Source organism: Cimex lectularius, unplaced genomic scaffold (genome assembly GCF_000648675.2).
Source record: "Cimex lectularius strain Harlan isolate CLEC.00 unplaced genomic scaffold, Clec_2.1 scaffold40, whole genome shotgun sequence".
Classification (NCBI taxonomy): domain Eukaryota; kingdom Metazoa; phylum Arthropoda; class Insecta; order Hemiptera; family Cimicidae; genus Cimex; species Cimex lectularius.
In genome coordinates, this window is record NW_019392652.1 from 2,166,331 (window position 1) to 2,184,851 (window position 18,521).

An 18,521-nucleotide genomic window follows, 5' to 3' on the forward strand; every position below is an offset into this window, starting at 1 on the left:
ATAATAACAATTATTATTTTTCAATAGAGCTATTTGAAAATAATAAAAAACGTAAATACATCATTTTATCATTAATAGAGTTTTATGTTTTAATAATATGTTTCGATTTCTTCAATTGAGTTAAAAAGTTGTCTTTCATAATAATCATTTTAGAATATTATTCTTCAGCTGGTAAAAATAAAAAATAATTTAATACACCAGAATGAATAAAAATGATCATATACAAGGTTTTTTGCTTAATGTGATAATAATATTAAATATATACACTTCGTATCTTTAAATAAATTAGATAACGCGTTAAGAAATGTCAAATTTTCGTGTGTAAAACGTAACCAGTTACATAGTTTAACTAGAGACAGGTTTAAATTGTATGTATTTTCATACACTAAAATTGCGTACAAAGTATTCAAGAAAAGGAATGAAAATTCTTGATACCATATTCGTTAAAATAATAACCCAGAGAGTGTATAGAATGAAATGTCATGGTAATAGAAATGGGAAAACCTATGCTTCTGATTGGAATTGATACCTTTGGTTGGAAACTAATGTATCAAGATTTAGACCAGAAAAATCTCATTTACAAAAGAAACTTTTTCCAATTCGAAGATCGTGAGATGTGGTCTGGTGTGAGGTAGGTTTTAGAAAAACTTTTTTTTATCGTGCCCACGTTTCGATCTTTATTGTGATCATCTTCAGGGCCTAGGATTTATAAACATTGTTTGAATTTTACAAATACATGTAGGATGTGGAAAAAAATATGGATTTATACAATGCTAGAAAATTTTTGATAAAAAAAATACTTTAATTGAATCTAAAATTTTCTTGCATTGTATAAATTCACTTTTTTATCTAAAATTTTCTAGCATTGTATAAATTCAAAAATTTTTTAATCTAAAATTTTCTAGCATTGTATAAATTCAATTTTTTTTTATCTAAAATTTTCTAGCATTGATTCATAATTTTTTCCACATCCTACATGTATTTGTAAAATTCAAACAATGTTTATAAATCCCAGGCCCTGAAGATGATCTCAATAAAGATCGAAACATTGGCACGATAAAGAAAATGTTTTTCTAAAACCTACGTCACACCACACCAATCTCATTATCTCCGAATAATCGTTGACTAACTGGCACTAAACACCACATCTTTCAATACTTTTTATTCGTACGTTGTTTGTCTGCCTTTATCCCTGGCATGCCGTAAAAAGCTGTTTAAATAACTCTGTTGTTTTATTACGTTTACAATTGTTGATAAAATGAAATTTTTAATAACACAAAAATGGATATCTTGATATCTTAAACAAACGAGCAACATCGCTGATACAAAATCTGAGTATTTAAATTCTACTCTCTATTTAAATTCTATATTTATGTGCTAAATTGGGTAATAATTTTCCAGCTCATTATATATTGAAGGTGTTCCTTCGGTTGGTTGTATAAGACAAATACGCATATAACATAAACGTTGTACTTGTCAGTTTTTTTACGAGAATATGTTATTTATATTACAATTAAACATTCCTTAACAGCCTCTGAACAAAACAAGTAAAATATACATTTTCTGGTACTTTTGTTTAAAACTAACACTGTTATAAACGTTACTACAGATTACTGATTTTTATAAACAGTTAGATATCCGTCTTATCCGCTCATCCATCGAAGTGATAAACAGCATTTGATATTCTTACATCATCATCCATAAATATTATATAATTAATCTAATTGATGGTCGATTAGGCCATCAACCTTCTCAGAACTCAATCATTCACACCAATAAATACATTTACTTTCAACACTCGCACTGTGAGACCAAAAACACTACATATTTTACATACACATTATAATGTCACAAAATACAACCACAAGAGGAAAGTTGGTAGGACTAAGACAAGAGTGCATCTTCCAGAGGAGGGGTCCAGAAAAGAAGATGTTAAGACAGCAGAGTGTGATACCTTACGTGAGAAGATAGACATAATTAATTTTAGAAAGTAAACTAATATTTATAAAGCGTTCCAGGCTAGGGAGATGAGCCTTTTCTTATTTTTTTAAACTGTAGGATGATATAATTTTATAATTTGTGTGTTTCATTTTGTCTCAATAATTATATAAAAGTGTAATAAGTACTTAAACCGTTCTTACATTTTTTACTTTTAACCATCTCCTATTTATTTTACCTATTCATTTTAGAATAATTCAATTAATTTAGAATAATTAAAAATGATTTATTTTAAAAATGTAATTCAATACAAGGCTGTATTTTACTTAATATTATAAAAACAAGAAATAAATAAATTCTGAGCGATGATGAAACAATGTTCAAAATACAAATACTGACGCTGAAATTTGATGTAACGTTAATGAGGTTTCTCTATATTGCAAGCTGTCTTGAAACAGAGCAGGAGGCAACAAGGCAACAGATTCAGCGGGGCTGCACTACATGGTATTACAATTAACCGGAAATTCTGGGGTTATTGGAGTCTGTGTAAAGCTGATAACAGTTTAAATATACTTACGTATTTTCTCTTAATTATTCTGTCGTTGAAAATGATATTGAGCAGTGATAAATTTTAAGTGCCAATATAATAATTAAAACAGATATGACTGCTGTTTAATGTCCAACGAAAATATTCAGTTATCTTTTAGTTATAATTAGTTAAATGTTGATTATTAATTTTTGACATTCTGTAGGTTTCTGAACTTGATGAAATATAAGATTCTTTATTTTATTAAGAAATTGATATACAAATAAACTTTTGGTTCAAATGTATATTATAGTAGAGTATAGAAAGTAGTTTTATTTATTGTAGTAAAACTGAAATGTTTTTGATGTTCTTTTAAGCTTATATTTGTTTGTAAAGTAACAAGAAAACTACAAACCTAAATGTTTCAATTCTGGGAAAATCTTCGTTGAAATTGCGCAAGTACTATGTATTACATTTTTCTTTTCTTCTCGGGGGGAAAGACTCAGGGTCATTAATAAAACTTAAATAGTAGCGGGTCCAACCGAGCCAACCGAGAAGCAGCAAGCATTTCGTGCCCTGGTAGATCCTGACCCGGAGGGCACTGGGTTCGAGGCTAGTGTGCTCCGGGTTCGAGATTGAACAAAAAGAAAGTGGCTGTCAGTTGGAGATAGACGATCGTCTAAGAGGTTGTCTCCGCATAAGAAGATTGATAAAAAAATAGTTTGGGCCTGTGACGGGTTTACTCCCCGAGCATCCACCCAGGGAGTTGTACCCCACTCAATGTGGAACTACAGCGACGATGGGTAGTATAATGTCGTTAAGGCTCGAGGCCCTGAAAAGGGGCACCTCGTGTCCTCATGCACGTCCCTCTCTCAATCCAGGTTCCTTCACTCTTTCCTGTGACCCCTCCAAACCCTTGGTTACAAGAGGGGTGCCCGGGCCCAAAATAACTGTGCAGCCCTGAGGGCGTTGCAGACGTACTCGTGTCGGCATGGGGTGGCAGGTGTTTTATCAGAGACACACGAGGGTTAGGGTACCAGATCCAGTCTGCATACACGGGGGAGGGTGCATAACCATTTGTACTACGGGGTGACAGAAATGTTCCAAAATTCAGCCCCTGTTACACTGGGAATGGATTCGTATTGGTACGCGGTGACGCCCCTTGCGGGAACATAGAGAAGAGGCTGTCTTCTATCTGTGACCTTCGCACGAAACTTGCGTATGACCACCGTTATTCACCCGTCCTCACGGGATACGGCGGACCGGACGGCGGCGTATAAGCGTTGAGGACGCTATGATTATGCTGAAAAGTCATTCGAATGCTTGAGTAGTGGCGGATGGGTACGGGTAGTGAATCGGCTGCTCCTACTCGACTATGCTTTGCACGTAGGTGAAGGCTGAGCTCGATCAAATGCTTTTACCATATGCGGTCTCCTCTATGGGGTGGTTAGCAATTCCACTTTAAACAAAATCACGGCCGGGGCGGATCCGGTAGTTTCTATGCTAGGGAAGCTCTACTACTCTGGGAGGTAGAGTAGCCTTCTCTACCTAGGGAGTGCGCGGGAGACCAGGCTGATGTATTTCCGCTTAGGTAGCCCTTTGCGCGTGGCACACGGTTCGATGCTTAATGCGGACCCGACCACTCGGAATAAGCAAGCGGAGAGCGGGGTTTTCTTGGCCCCTCGGGGCTGGGCTGCCTCTACACCAACGCTGCTGCGGTGCGTCTCTAACATCCTTCTGTCGTATGCGGAGGTTCGTCAGCTTTTAGCTTGAGAATCAAAACGTCCGATAAGGCCGAATAGGCCAGGTGCGGACGTTAAAGCTCCTGATTGTTCTTTTTAGGAAGATCGAACATACAGGAAGCAATGTACTCCCAGAGGTATTCGTCTACGAGGAGGTTCCTCCAAAGAGAAGATGCTGGTCACGGCGGAAACGGCACAGCCTAAGTGGAAAAGAGATCCCGTGAATTTATTCATTTTAAATTTTGTTATCGGGCTTTATAATTCGGTACTAAAGACTTAGGTGTAAGTTTTCGTCTATTATTAGTTTAATTTAAAAATAATATGTAAATTTAGTGATAAATAGAATAGTTGTTATTCGTGTTCATTTTTTTTTGTAGTTTAAACTGTAAGTAAGACAATAAGATTTCTCGTGTTAACGAATTCTCTCAGGTAGAAGCAGGAAGAACTTTATTATTTAGTTCCCATATTATAACCTTGGGTGGAAGCACGACTTCATCAGGAAAGAAAAAAGCGAGAAGCTCTACTTCGGTCGGCTGGGGTTCTAAACGGGAACCGTACCTGTGCTTCCTTTTCTCTTTCTCTTTTTTGCCATTGTTCTACTTTTCTTTTCCTTTTTTTCCTGGTCTCGGTATTTCCTTTCCCCCTTCACCAGAAATACCGTGGCGCTCTAAATAACAACTGTAAATAAACACGCACCCCCTTACAGACAATTACTTATCTCTTCCTTCAAAAGCATCCACAGTAAGGAAGCTGTAACATATGAATGTAGAAATACTTTTGTTAAACAAAATATTGTTAAAAATATAATTGTCAATAATCGACACACCTCAATCATAAAATATATTTATGTACAGGCAGGCTGTCTCGTATACATTCTTATTTTCAGACAATTTGTTCTACATAAAATAGAAGGCAGTGTTAAACAAATTTAGACATTAAATGTACATTTACACGTATACTTTTTTCGAGAAGAATTTTAGTCTTTATTGAAAGTCTTTCAGTTGATACAAATATAGATGAGGGTAGTTCTTACTTCGTGTAGAAATAGATAAGCGTGATATCGAAAATGTACAATTTATTGGGCGGAAAGATCTCGGGCAAAAATCCAGTCTCGCCTTTTAATCTGATAGGGGACCAACAGGAACAACTCCGATTTACATAAGCTTAGGTTAGATTAAAACGTTTAGGAAATTTTTCCCCTTCAGTTTGTTTCCGTAAAAAATGTACCCACCACCGTGGTAATTAGATTTTTTCGAACACCGACCCATTTACATTTTATTTTCATTTCTTGAAATTATTTGTGCGTATGGTTTTTATTTATTAAACCTTCTTTACAGGGAAACCTTTTTTGATCAAATAAATTGGAAATGGAAATGGTAAAATGACTATATTTATTTGGGTAAAAAATCCGTTTTTACAGTACATATTCAATTGCAATTGTGTCTATGTCTTTGAGTATATGTATAACTGGATGAAACTTTCTGTTATGATGAAAAAATATAATTCATTTAGTTTTAACCAATCCAGCAACACAAAGTTCGCATTTTAAATCTAATCTCAATAAAAACTAAACTCAACATTTTATTTGATACAACTTTTTCTAGAAAACAGATAAACAACACGCACGTATGACAAAACAAAAACTGCTAATTTTTATCCGCTTTCGGACAATATTCATTTGACAATATATATCAAGTTTGTTATTATGTTAATCGATCGAGTTTTGTTATTTAATTCATCATTGTTAGTTTAATTCAAAAATACTAAATATTACATCCATTAGATTTCGTGGCCAGATTGACCAAATAACATCTTTCAATTAATTAATCTTTATGTATGGTATTGGTTGAGATGAAAAATGTGTGTCACGAGCGGGATTCGAACCCACGACCTTCGGCTAAATACGCCGCTGCTCTACTACTTAAGCTATCGTTACTTCGATCCACTCGGACACAAACTTCCCTCCTCAACCCCACCTTTTGAATTATCCCTCCTTTTTGCCATTTTTCAAGTGTGGAGTTAGTGTCTGAGTGGGTGGAAGTCACGATAGCTCAAGTGGTAGAGCAGCGGCGTATTTAGCCGAAGGTCGTGGGTTCGAATCCCGCTCGTGACACACATTTTTCATCTCAACCAATACCTTACATAAAGATTAATTAATAAATAAATTAAAAAATAAATATGTTTTCATTCAGCTATCATTCAAGTCTTGTGCTAATTTTTCCGGCCGACTGACTTCTGGGGTTATTGATTACTCTTCATATATTTTCTTATGGTGTTTTTTTTTTTAACTTAGAGTGTGTATCCGTTGAATTTCGCTTTCGACGAACGGCCAGAGAATCCATCCCTGCTGTTGGAACGAAGACATGTTGGATGCTTCGCGGTCTCTAATATTCAACCCACCAACACGTGGCTATAAAGTCCTAATTCTACATTACGTACATAATTGCATGTGCAAATTCATCCTACTCCAACAATCTAATCCACGTTCCGTGCAACTCAGAATATTCTAAATACCACTGAGGACTCATTCTTAGAACAAATATATAAGTTACATAGGAATTACGTTTGGGAAGCCAGCAGATATTTGTATCGTTTTCACATCTTGTAAGCCAAAAAATAATTTTCACACATGTTACAACCTATTAAATCACATCTACAATTAAAAGTTGAAGAGCCATCGTTATTTTATCATTACTTGGTGATTTACCCGCTTATTAAACTACGCGCTTTTGTATTTCATATGAACATAAGTGGATCTACATGTCTATGGGGATAGCCTATATTCGCTTTCACCACAGACCCGTTCACTCCTCACACTTAACCAGTAAGGCCTATAAACACATTTTCATAATGGGAATTTGATTACCCGGGTACCGAGGTTTTCATAATGTTGTAGTGCATTACCTATTCCAATCAAAATAATTAAATTAACCTTTGCTACTGAGGTGTGTGGGTGACTATATTTTCCATCAGATTTGCTCACACGGGCTCGAAATTCTCGCTATAAATAAAATCATACATCAAAAAATTCCATGTACCGAATGAATTCATTTTGTACACATTTAATCGTATTAAAAATTAAGATATTAAAAAAGTGTGTGGTGTGTAGAAAAGATTAGTTAATGATTATTTGCAGATCGTGAGATTCGGTCTGGCGTGACGTAGTGTTTAGAAAAACATTTTCTTTGTCGTGCCAACGTTTCGATCTTTATTGAGATCATCTTCAGAACCAGGGATTTATAGCCAAAGTTTAAATTTAACAAATACATGTAGGATATGAAAAAAAAAAGAGAAAAAAAAATTTATACAATGCTAGAAATTTTAGAATCAATCAAAATATTTGTAATGATTCAAAGTATTTGTTTTCTGTGTAGATGTGTCATTCTTGTGATTCGAGTTGAGAGTGCCAGTGAGATATTGATGTTTTATGTTTATATGCGTTGGAATTTGAAGGCGTAGGGAAGGAAGACATTTTTATATAGGAGTCGGCTTCTTTAAGCTGAAAAGAGCCGATAATGGGAAAAAACGTGGGTAATGGTTCGGCCTGATTATCTTTCAGGATGATATAGACGGGGATAATTAGGGAAAGGAAAGCTAAATTGTTGAAGTAGACTATGTAGAAATGTTTGATGTGTGGAATATAATGATTGTTTTATATGTTATATTATATGTTTTGTGTGATATGATGAAGATATATTATTGAACCATTACCCATTTTCATTACTCATATAAAAATGTCTTTCCAACCCGACTTCTTCCCCACCCATTTAAAATCCAACGCATAAAAACATAAAACAATATCTCTCTGACACTCACAACACGATACGCAAGAATGACACATCTACCCAGAAAACGAAACACTCTGAGTGAGTACGAATATTATGAATGAATCTAAAATTTCTAGCATTGTATAAACTAACTTATTTTTTCACATCCTACATGTATTTGTAAAATGTAAACAATGTTTACAAATCCCAGGCCCTGAAGATGATCTCAATAAAGATCGAAACGTTCCACTGAAAAGAAAATGTTTTTCTAAACACTACATCACGCCAGAGCGCATCTCATGATATTAAACAATTTATCTTTTTAATTACTGTTATATAATTTTTTTTCGTCTGTGCACTTCTTCGATAATCTTACAGTTCGTTCATATTCGGATAGTATGAGTCTTATGTATGTCTTGTGGCTTATATTTCTCTACTTAATGGGCGTCGCCTAGGTATAAGGAGGAGAAGAATAGTTAACTGGGTATGACCAATACTCACTTAGCTTAAGACTATGCTATCCCAATTTTTAAGATCCTCAATAACCCACGGCATCCTACAAGTATTTCGATTATTGCAGCTAATAAATACATTATTATTGCATGTATGCTGAGCTAACGAGTCTCCAAACCATGTTACATTTCTGTTGCAGCTTTACGACAATTTTTGTCATTTTAACTCATTCAGTTAATATTTATGACATATAATTGAATACCGTTCTTCAATAAACGAGACGAGTGTCCTCTCATCTTGCCAGGGGCCCGAGGAACGGATAAAAAATTTTTTGGTATGGATCCGTCCGCATTCAATTTTCTTTAATTCTGTCTGCCGTCTCCCCCCACCATCTCATACACCCGTTCTCTCACATGTTCTATTTAAAAATGTGTACCTTAGCTGGATTTTATTCAATGTCTGCTATTCCACGCAGCAGTGAAAAGTTGCAAATCTGTTCTTCGAGATGTGTAGGATTTAGTGAATTTAATTAAATATTATTTAGAGATAGTAAGTAGCGGTCTGGTGTGATTTACGTTTAGCCTTTTCTTTCTCGCGCCGATGTTTCGATCTTTATTGAGATCAACAAACCTGGTAACCTGGTATTTAAAAACATTGTTTAAATTATACAAACTCATATAAGATATACAACATATAAATTTTAAGTTTAGTTGGTATTTGTACTCACTCAAAGATGTTTTTTGAAGAGATGTGTCACTGTTGTGTATCATGTTGAGAGTGGTAGTGAGATATTAATGCTTTCGGTTTTTATATAAGTGATTTTGAAGGCGTGGGGAAGGAAATAGAGATAGAAATTCATTTTTCTATGAGAAGTCGGCGTCTTTGAGGTGAAAGAGACCGACAATGGAAAAAGAAGGGTAATGGTTTGTCGTACGGGTCTTGGTACCCTTTCAGGATTACTATAGACGGGTTTGTTTTGAAATGGACAGATAAATTGTTGGAGATTTAGACTACGTTGAATTGTTTAATGACTGTAAGTTATTGATATTAAATTTCATTTATGATATTAGCTTAGCTGACGGCTGAGTTTACATGTGTCTCTTCTGTAATTGATGCTGTGTTTATCTCTGATGATGTAAACCATTTCTAAAAAGTTACATTTATATTTGTTTTATTGTGTTTAATATTTTTGGATTGTTGAAATCGAAATTATGTTGGTTTTCAGATTGGTGTTCAGCCAGTGCCATAGTATTTTGTCTGGGTGTTTTAAATCATAGATTTGTTGTTTTACCTTCTTATCCAGATATTGGTATGTAATTCTGGAAATTGCGCTGGACAATTTATCGAATAAATTTTGTAATTCAGATCATTCTTATTTGTTACAGGTGTGAGATCTTTAATTTTGAAAAAAAGGGTGTGAATAATTTTATGTTTGTGTCTTATTTAACAAACCAAAACTTTGTACCAAAGACCTTGAGTATGTTCACAACAAAGACAGCGACCTATATTTAAAAAGCAGACGCTTGAGAAACTATTTTATCGAGTTGTTGGGACTATTTACAAGAACTTTCGGACACGATATGTCTAATATTTTTGATATTTTTCGACGTAGCACCATCGAAAGTAGTTTCATTAAAATTTGATATTCCAAGATCCTTTTCTTTTTTTATGAAGTAATTGATGGCAACATATTATAATAAAATAATAAACTGATTAATTTAAACCTGCTCACTAACTGTATAATGGAAATATTATTCATTTGCATGCGGATTGCTTAAGAATTAGATAATTAACAAATATATAATTAAAGGTAATTGTATAATAAAATGATTGTTGATTATTTTTAATTCGGAATAAATGTAAGTTGGCCACTAATTACGTTTATACATGTACATAATATTAATATTTCAGTATAAAGAAAAGAAAATCAGTGAAAGATAATAAAAGTTGGCAACCATGAAGAGAGGGTAAGCGTTGGCCTCAGTTGTTTGTCGGATAAGGAAATATTATAAATAAAAATAATATGTTTGGTGAAATATGTTGTGAAATATATAGAGCGACATATTTCCCTGTTGAAGCGTTTTCTCTCATTTGCAACAAAATGTATAGGTCCATGTTGCCTTGAAGTAAAACGACTCGAGTTCTACCCACCAAAACAGGCTACTTTTAGTTTATGGCGGCGTTTATTTGATGGATTTGGACGCATTATTTGAGAAAAATGACCATTTTGTTCCCAGCACTGCCCTCTAATCTCACCAAATGCTCGGTTCCATTTATGTGTTGGATGTATTCTTTTAGGTTTGACCTTTCTAATGTGTTGCTTTTATTCATCCGCACTCCTCTGGCGTTAATTTTAAAAAATATTTTATTTAAATAATCATTCACTTAAGCATTGACTAATCAGCATGAGCAAATAGGGTAGAGATATTCTGGAATTTCTCATGTGGTAAAGCATTTTCTAAAAAATATTAGAACAAGTCTTTTCAATTTATTGTAAAATTAAATTAAGTGCATATTGCTGATTGTTCTTTGTCTTGAAAAAATTACTCATTGTTAACTTAAATACCTGAATATATGAATTGATGGTATGTTTTAGATACGAAATGACCGTTATTTAAATCAGCTTGCGTAGTAAACATTTTTATCAGTGATAACACAAAAGAGTTATGAATATACTTTATATAGAAATCCATAACTGAACGGAATTGTTTTCTTTTGCCAAAAAAAATCGAACTCAAATCGAACAAAAAATCCTGTTTGGTTGTGATTAACATAACGACGATATGTAACTTCGTAAACTTGAGATATAGCTTTGAGTACGTACACGTTGTTTATGATCCCAAAGAGCTTACTTAAATGGATTATTTCGGAAAGCTTCTAGGCAGTTAATCCGTGATACGTGTGACCCATGACTTTGGGAAAGGAGCAATTTGACCTACTTTAAAAGATAGTTACTAATTGTTGATGAACAATGATTGTTGTTGAATAACAATCGGACTCATCCACCCCACCAAAAATGAACCATTAGGTATCCGTTTCTTGACATACATATCAAAAAAAGTAATTAAAATTCTTAAACTAGAAGGTTTTACAGTATCTTTCAGAGGTACGTGTTAAAGACAAGGTTGAGAACTTGTCAAAAAGCGGAATTTGCTTACTTAATTGTAATGAAAATGCGGTATTAATAATAATAATAATAATTAATTATTCTTTCTATGCAAGGTCTTCGCTGAGATAAAAAAGTCAGTGTCACAAGCGGGGTTCGAACCCAAGACCTTCCGCTAAATACGCCGCAGCTCTACCACTTGAGCTGTCGAGACTTCGATCCTCTCGGACACCAACTTTCCATCTCAACGTACAATCGTTCAAATTTTTCCCCTTTTTGCCATTTTTTTATCTCAAGAAGACCTTCCATAGAAAGAATAATTAATTGATTCAAAGAAGTAACTTGGTCAATTGACCACAAAAACGTAAATGAATTAATAATAATAATTTAACATAATAATATAACATAAAATAAAAATTTTAACAAAAAGAGTTATTAGACATAGAAGTAAAAAGAAATTTCTGGTCAAAACTATGACGTATACCACCTAACAAATTTTATAATAGTAATGGGAAGTAAGGATATAAGCGTCACCAGTTCAAAGAGCGAAAAATTGGAAAAAAAACCTCCCTGGAAATGCGGTATTAAATGAATATAGAACAAAGCTGTAGAAAAATTAAAACGACAGTTACAGAACACCTGCCTAAATCAATTTTCTGAATTTAAGGAAATGAACCAAACACAATTTCTTTAAATTTAAACACAACAGTGTTACACAATTTTAACAATCGAAAGAGACCAGATTGGTTTGAGAATTTGGAAATTAAAAAATGTAAAAACCGACAGGGTGATAAATGCATTAATAATTTACCTTCTGTTTTAAACATGTACCTAAACAATATTTTACGCATATATTTATTAGGATAATTCAGTTGTATTGTAATTCACGCTTTTTGCACTTGAAAGTTTGAACTGCATTAAAACCAGCATCTCGTTGGAACGTCTGGATGTGTGGGCTCACTCTCAATTCATTTAGAGAGAAGTACTTGTAACCTCTTCAACCTGACGATGAGCTTTAAAGCTTAGTCGAATACAACAAACAATAAACTGTGAGTAAGAACTATCCTTTAAAGGTGTCGCATAACGTACTCACCACAACTTTATCATTTCTATTAAGGGTTAAGGAAAGTGCTTAGCACCTTTTGTCGTTTTAAATGAATATGAAGAAGTTATTAGAGTATGTATATTAACGGTAAATATACGTTATTCAACAGACTATTTATTCTACGAAGAAGAACAAACGGAAAATGCATTAGTTGTTTTGCGAACACGAGAAAAAATTAACTGATACAACAATTTAACACAGTTGGTGTAACAAACATACAATTATCAATTGTTTTTTTTATTGTTTTTTAAACTCGCAAATAAGACAATTGTATCATAACCTTGCTAATAATTTTACATAATTACTTTTATGTGTTTAAACTGATGTTGTATTGGATCTTCTTGAGGTTATTTTACAGGTGAATAAAGAACATCACTATTGGGTTTCACCAAGCTTTCGGCGAATGTTCCGCCATCATCAGGGCCTAATTTATTAAAAAAACAAAATTTACATGAACAGAGTTACATAACAGATCTTATATAAATACATTACAAAAATAAAATTACGTACTTAACCCAGTTGTTAGGAAAATTCAATTTATTGCACATGTTTGTTGTTTTTTTGAAGTGAAGCTGAAAATGAATCTATATACTAAAAAACAATAACCGTCTTGCTTAAAGTCCAGTGACCCTCATCGGTCATCCTTTGATTTCATTTTTTCATAAGTTAACACTAAATCTCAAGTACATGTATTTCTTTATCACAGATACGTTATATATACACAACGTTTTTACTGTTTTTTAACTTAAAATTATAATTTAACTAGATACAACTATGTACAAGGATTCGAATTGAGAGCACACATCGGATGGTTATAACATGGTAAGGGTGTGATTAGACATACCAACGTCACTTTGCGCTTTATTTAGATTCATGAACAGTTGCAGGATTCCCGAATATGCCATGATGGAGCCCAGTCGATCCACTTGTAAATTACAAGTGTTTTTCGTAACATGAACAAAGACTTTTTCCAAAAGTAGTCGTCTCTCCAAGTTCAACTTTCTGCCGAGGATCCCAGGCTAATTTTAAGTTAAAAAACAGTAAAAAAGTTGTATATATATAACGTATCTGTAATAAAGAAATACATGTACCTGAGATTTAGTGTTAACTTATGAAAAAATGAAACCAAAGGATGACCGAGAGGATCACTCGACTTTAAGCAAGACGGTTTTTGTTTTTTAGTATATAGATTCATTTTCACCTTCTCGTCAAAAAACAACAAACATGTGCAATAAATTGAATTTTCCTAACAACTGGGTTAAGTACGTAATTTTATTTTTGTAATGTATTTATATAAGATGTGTTATGTAACTCTGTTCATGTAAATTTTGTTTTTTTAATAAATTAGGCCCTGATGATGGCGGAACTTTCGCCGAAAGCTTGGTGAAACCCAATAGTGATGTTCATTATTCACCTGTAAAATGACCTCAAGAAGATCCAATACAACATCAGTTTAAACTACGTAGGTCGATCAACGTCAACTAGAATTTTATGTTTTTCTTCCAATAAAAACAATTTTATGTTCGTAACTTTCATTATAAATAAAACGTTCTCTTCATGTATTTTCAAAAATAAATTACATTAATAGCCCGAAACGCGCGAGATTAGTGACGCGTTATTACGGGTAATAAAATAACTGTGTTATAATTCGAATAAGGAGAAAAGTATAGAAAAATAAACTCCCATATCCGGAGTATAACAAGCCAGCAACATGTAAGGCAAAAACTCAAATCCCTAAAGTGGGATTCGACCCGCACAGAGAGACACATATTAGAGTTAAGGAAAGTGGAAAATGGACGCGAAAATCGACAAATTGGAGCACTTGCTTGGAAAAAGAAACAGAACACTTCTAAAAACTAGACGCAAATTGATTTTAGTACAGTTTGTTGGAAACAAAGTTATATCACTTTTCTAATGTAAATTATTATTGCGTCAAAATGTCACGTAAGATGTGAAATAGTAAATATATAAAATAATATCGACGAATCTACCGTTTTAATACCACAAATTTGTAAATTGTTCTTGCCTGTAGGCTAGAAGTTACAATACTCACTTTTTTATTACTGCATCCCTGACCCTAAACAAATTTATACACAACAATAAAAATAGGTTCGATATTATACGTAATTCATAAACATATTATAATCCAAACGTACTCTTTTATATATATATATATATTTTTTTTTTTTTTTCATCCTTCCATACTTTTTTCATAAACCTTTTTCTACCTTCGTAAACATTATTCTTCTTCTTATATATTATTTTTATTATGAGATAAAAATGATTAATACGCAATTTTTATCAAAATTCAGCTAGTATTTATTTATACACTCCTAAATTTTTTTATAATGATTATTGTAATATAAAAACTGTTTTAATTATACTAAGGATGTATTTTTATTAGTGCATATATTTTTTTCCGCCGGTCAGCATCTATGGTTATTACCGGCACCTCGTACATATTAACTTTTCGCATTTTTAGGATGGGAGTAACCTCCATTTATTATCCCCTACTTTACTCCCTAAGCGTATTATTATCCATTTCCATTCTAAAAGTTTTTCTTCTTCTTGTCGGATGTAAATATTTATGACAGGGTGGATATCTATGTACTATATACCGAAACTCTATTGGCCTGCGACACACTGTTCTTAACCCGCTCCTTAGACACTGATCAATTTTTTTTTTTTTTAATTGGAAAACAACTTTCCCACAAATTTGGACGGTTAACGAGGAACTCAATATTTCGTCAGAAACATACCCCTATTCTAACGGCTAACCATCATAATATTGCATATTATGACCGACATCATTTATACAAACCTACAACAATAATTTACATTAAACATGCTCTCCATTCTCGTTGATAACTACATTGCTTCAATAAACACATTCAACCACTACGCACAGTCACACAGTGTACTGTACAAGTTTTAAAACAAATGACTGTTTTATACAGTGTGTGGTGTTTAGTGACCGTTAGTTAATGATTATTTGGAGATCGTGTGATGCGGTCTGGTGCCCTGTAGGTTTTAGAAAAACATTTTCCTTATCGTGCCAACGTTTCGAACTTTATTGAGATCATCTTCGGGCCTCAAAGTGTTTGTTTTCTGTGTAGATATGTCATTGTTGTGTGTCGTGTAGAGAGTGCCTGTGAGATATTGATGTTTTATGTCTATATACTGTGTACAACAATGACACATCTACACAGAAAACAAACATATTGAGCCCTGAAGATGATTTCTATAAAAATCGAAAAGTTGGCACGATAAGGGAAATGTTTTTCTAAAACCTAGTCACCAGACCACATCTCACGATCTCGAAATAGTCGTTTTATACAGTTTTAACTATAGCCGGTTCTAACTGTGCCACGATTCTTCTTCAGGTTTGAACTATGGTGTAAAACTTTGATAACTGATAAATAATTTTAAGTCGTATAGTGCCCTAATTAAATAATACCAATTGTATAAACAAAAATAACAAATAAATAACATAATATAAATATTATTGTTTTAATTAAAATTTTAATAGGCCGTCGGTGACCGCAACTGTTTAAGCGTTGACACGCTCAACGTAAGGTAAAGGTCCCGGGCTCGAATCCAGCGGCCCTACATTCGACCCCGACATACTCACAAATGGTTTGTTTTCCAAAAACACCGGCACCCCGAGGGTTGAGATAACCTCTGCTGTTGCGAATACTCGTAAAAGTATTAATTGATATTAATATTTGTTTCTAGTAATACAATAATTTATAGTATTAGATAAAATAATTTATTTTCAAAATGATTTTCAATTTTAATAATTTGGCCACAACTTTGAACTATTGAGAAGGAAAAAAATATAATGGGAATTGGGGGGTTGAGATGGGAAGTTGGTGTCCGAGTGGATCGAGGTCACGATAGCTCAAGTGGTACAGCAGCGGCGTATCAAGCCGAAGATCGTGGGTTCGAATCCCGCTCGTGCCATTGACTTTTTTATCTCAACTAAAAACTTAATGGTAATAAATTAATTGGTCAAGCGGACCACGAAATTAGTGAATTTAAAAAACTGTAATGTAACATCCGTATTTATGCCAATAAAAAATGAACATTGTAATTTACTTGTTTATTCTTTATTTGGCTGTTGGCAAGTTTGATTTAAATCTATTAAATGCTCGTTAATAAATGATTTTATAATAATTAATATATTTTATAATCAAATTGTAACAGTTTGTGATTATTTCTTTGAATTATAGAAACAACCACATTATTATTGGTTTGGTCATTTCCTATCATTGTGGACTGCCTAACCTTGACTGTATTGGTCCTTCATTCTTGGTTCGGCTTCTCGTCATGTACAGTGATGGGCTATAGGGTTTGTTTTTTCATTAATACAAAGTACCTTATAATCTTACGCGGTTGATATTTATGTTTTACTACACCACTGATGACGGCCGAAACGCTTATTTCAGATTAAATTATTCAAAATCAACCAAACTACATGCCAACACTCCCAGGCGCCAAGATAAAATCATAAAATTTTACTAGGTAAACAAAGCTTCAATATCAATATATAAATGAACAATAATTAATTTTATATCTAAGTTGTATAACTAAATTCTAAGTTCTTCTAAATGTTACAGTACATAAAATTCTTTAAAGTATTTTGTTTTAATGTTAAATAAATAGTTATTTTACATTATGAATAGTAAATAGAACGATGTATTTTTTAGTTGTGAGTTCTAATAGCTTTTGATCGCGCGAATTTACTGAAGAATATGATAACCACTTTTTGTTAAATTTTACAAGTTTATCGTTGTTAACTATTGATTCAGTCAAGCTGAGCTTTCATAGAGCGTAAAACGCTCATTCTGTAAGTGACCCACCTTTGTTCTGTATTTTCCAGCCCATAAAAGAATAAGCTATAGGTAATACATGAAAACCATAAAAGTAAAAGATTGGTACTTGCGTAAAATACGTACCTTTGTGACCATGGGCTGCATATGAGCCGCAGGACGAAAGAGACACCTGGTAACGCGATCTTTCCCGTCAGAGAGAACGGCCAACCGTCGCGTTCCTGAGATGGGGCTCCACTGAGCTTCCACCCGCATCCAGTTGCCATGGCATCCTAGTAGAGTGCGCACTCCGACACGGTTTTACTCTTACCCGGCTGGAAGGGGAAGTTCGATGAATTAATTCTCGTGTTATTTAATATTCTTACCACCTGTTTCGACCAAGTTTTAATTATAAGCATGAATTTTTCGAGTGGAGTTTTCCCACAGGATGTTTTCATGGATGCAGTAACGAGCTCAGGCCCATAACTTTTTCCTGTGCAACAAAACCAAAAGGTCAACTTGATATTTTCTTATAACGACTGTAATTAGTGTGGCCTGGTTATTACCCCTAACGAATTGAGATAACATACGAACCGTGAGAATATTTTACGTAATATTGAAGAGTAACAAAAATTAGCAATAAGCATGTAAAGTTTGAGTCGTACTTTTCACCCCTAAGTTTTTAATGATTTTCCAAAAATATCAGTTTTTTTAATAAAAAGTTTGCTTGGCACTTATTGTTGTCTGAATAGCAATTTTAAATGGAAAATTATTTTTAATATATTTAGTATTAGCTTTCTAATGCATAATTATATGTAATAATCTCTTTTCTAAATTTTCCCGAGTATGAGTTATAAGTCAATTGGAAAAAAATTGACCATTTAAACTTTACCTGGATATGTAAAGAGTTCAACTAAGATTAAACATTGCTATACTTTCCAGGTCAGTACAATATAACAACATTATAAGTGTTAAATGATGTAATAAATTCTCTTAAGGTGTATATTTTATAAGGAAAGTGGGTTTGTTACAAAATTGTTTAAGATGTTTCACACATGCAAGACTAATAATAA

General features: G+C 33.3%; 1 protein-coding gene across 2 annotated transcripts in view; it reads right to left on the reverse strand.

The window, feature by feature from the left end:
* LOC106670140 (potassium voltage-gated channel protein Shaw-like) overlaps positions 1-17,729 on the reverse strand; it is a 268,915-nt gene extending 251,186 nt beyond the window's left edge. For both annotated transcript variants that reach the window (XM_014400218.2, XM_014400217.2), the window contains exon 1: positions 17,596-17,729. The gene's annotated coding sequence lies outside the window, so the exon portion shown is untranslated. The remainder of the gene's footprint in view (positions 1-17,595) is intronic.
* Positions 17,730-18,521: the final 792 nt, after the last annotated feature.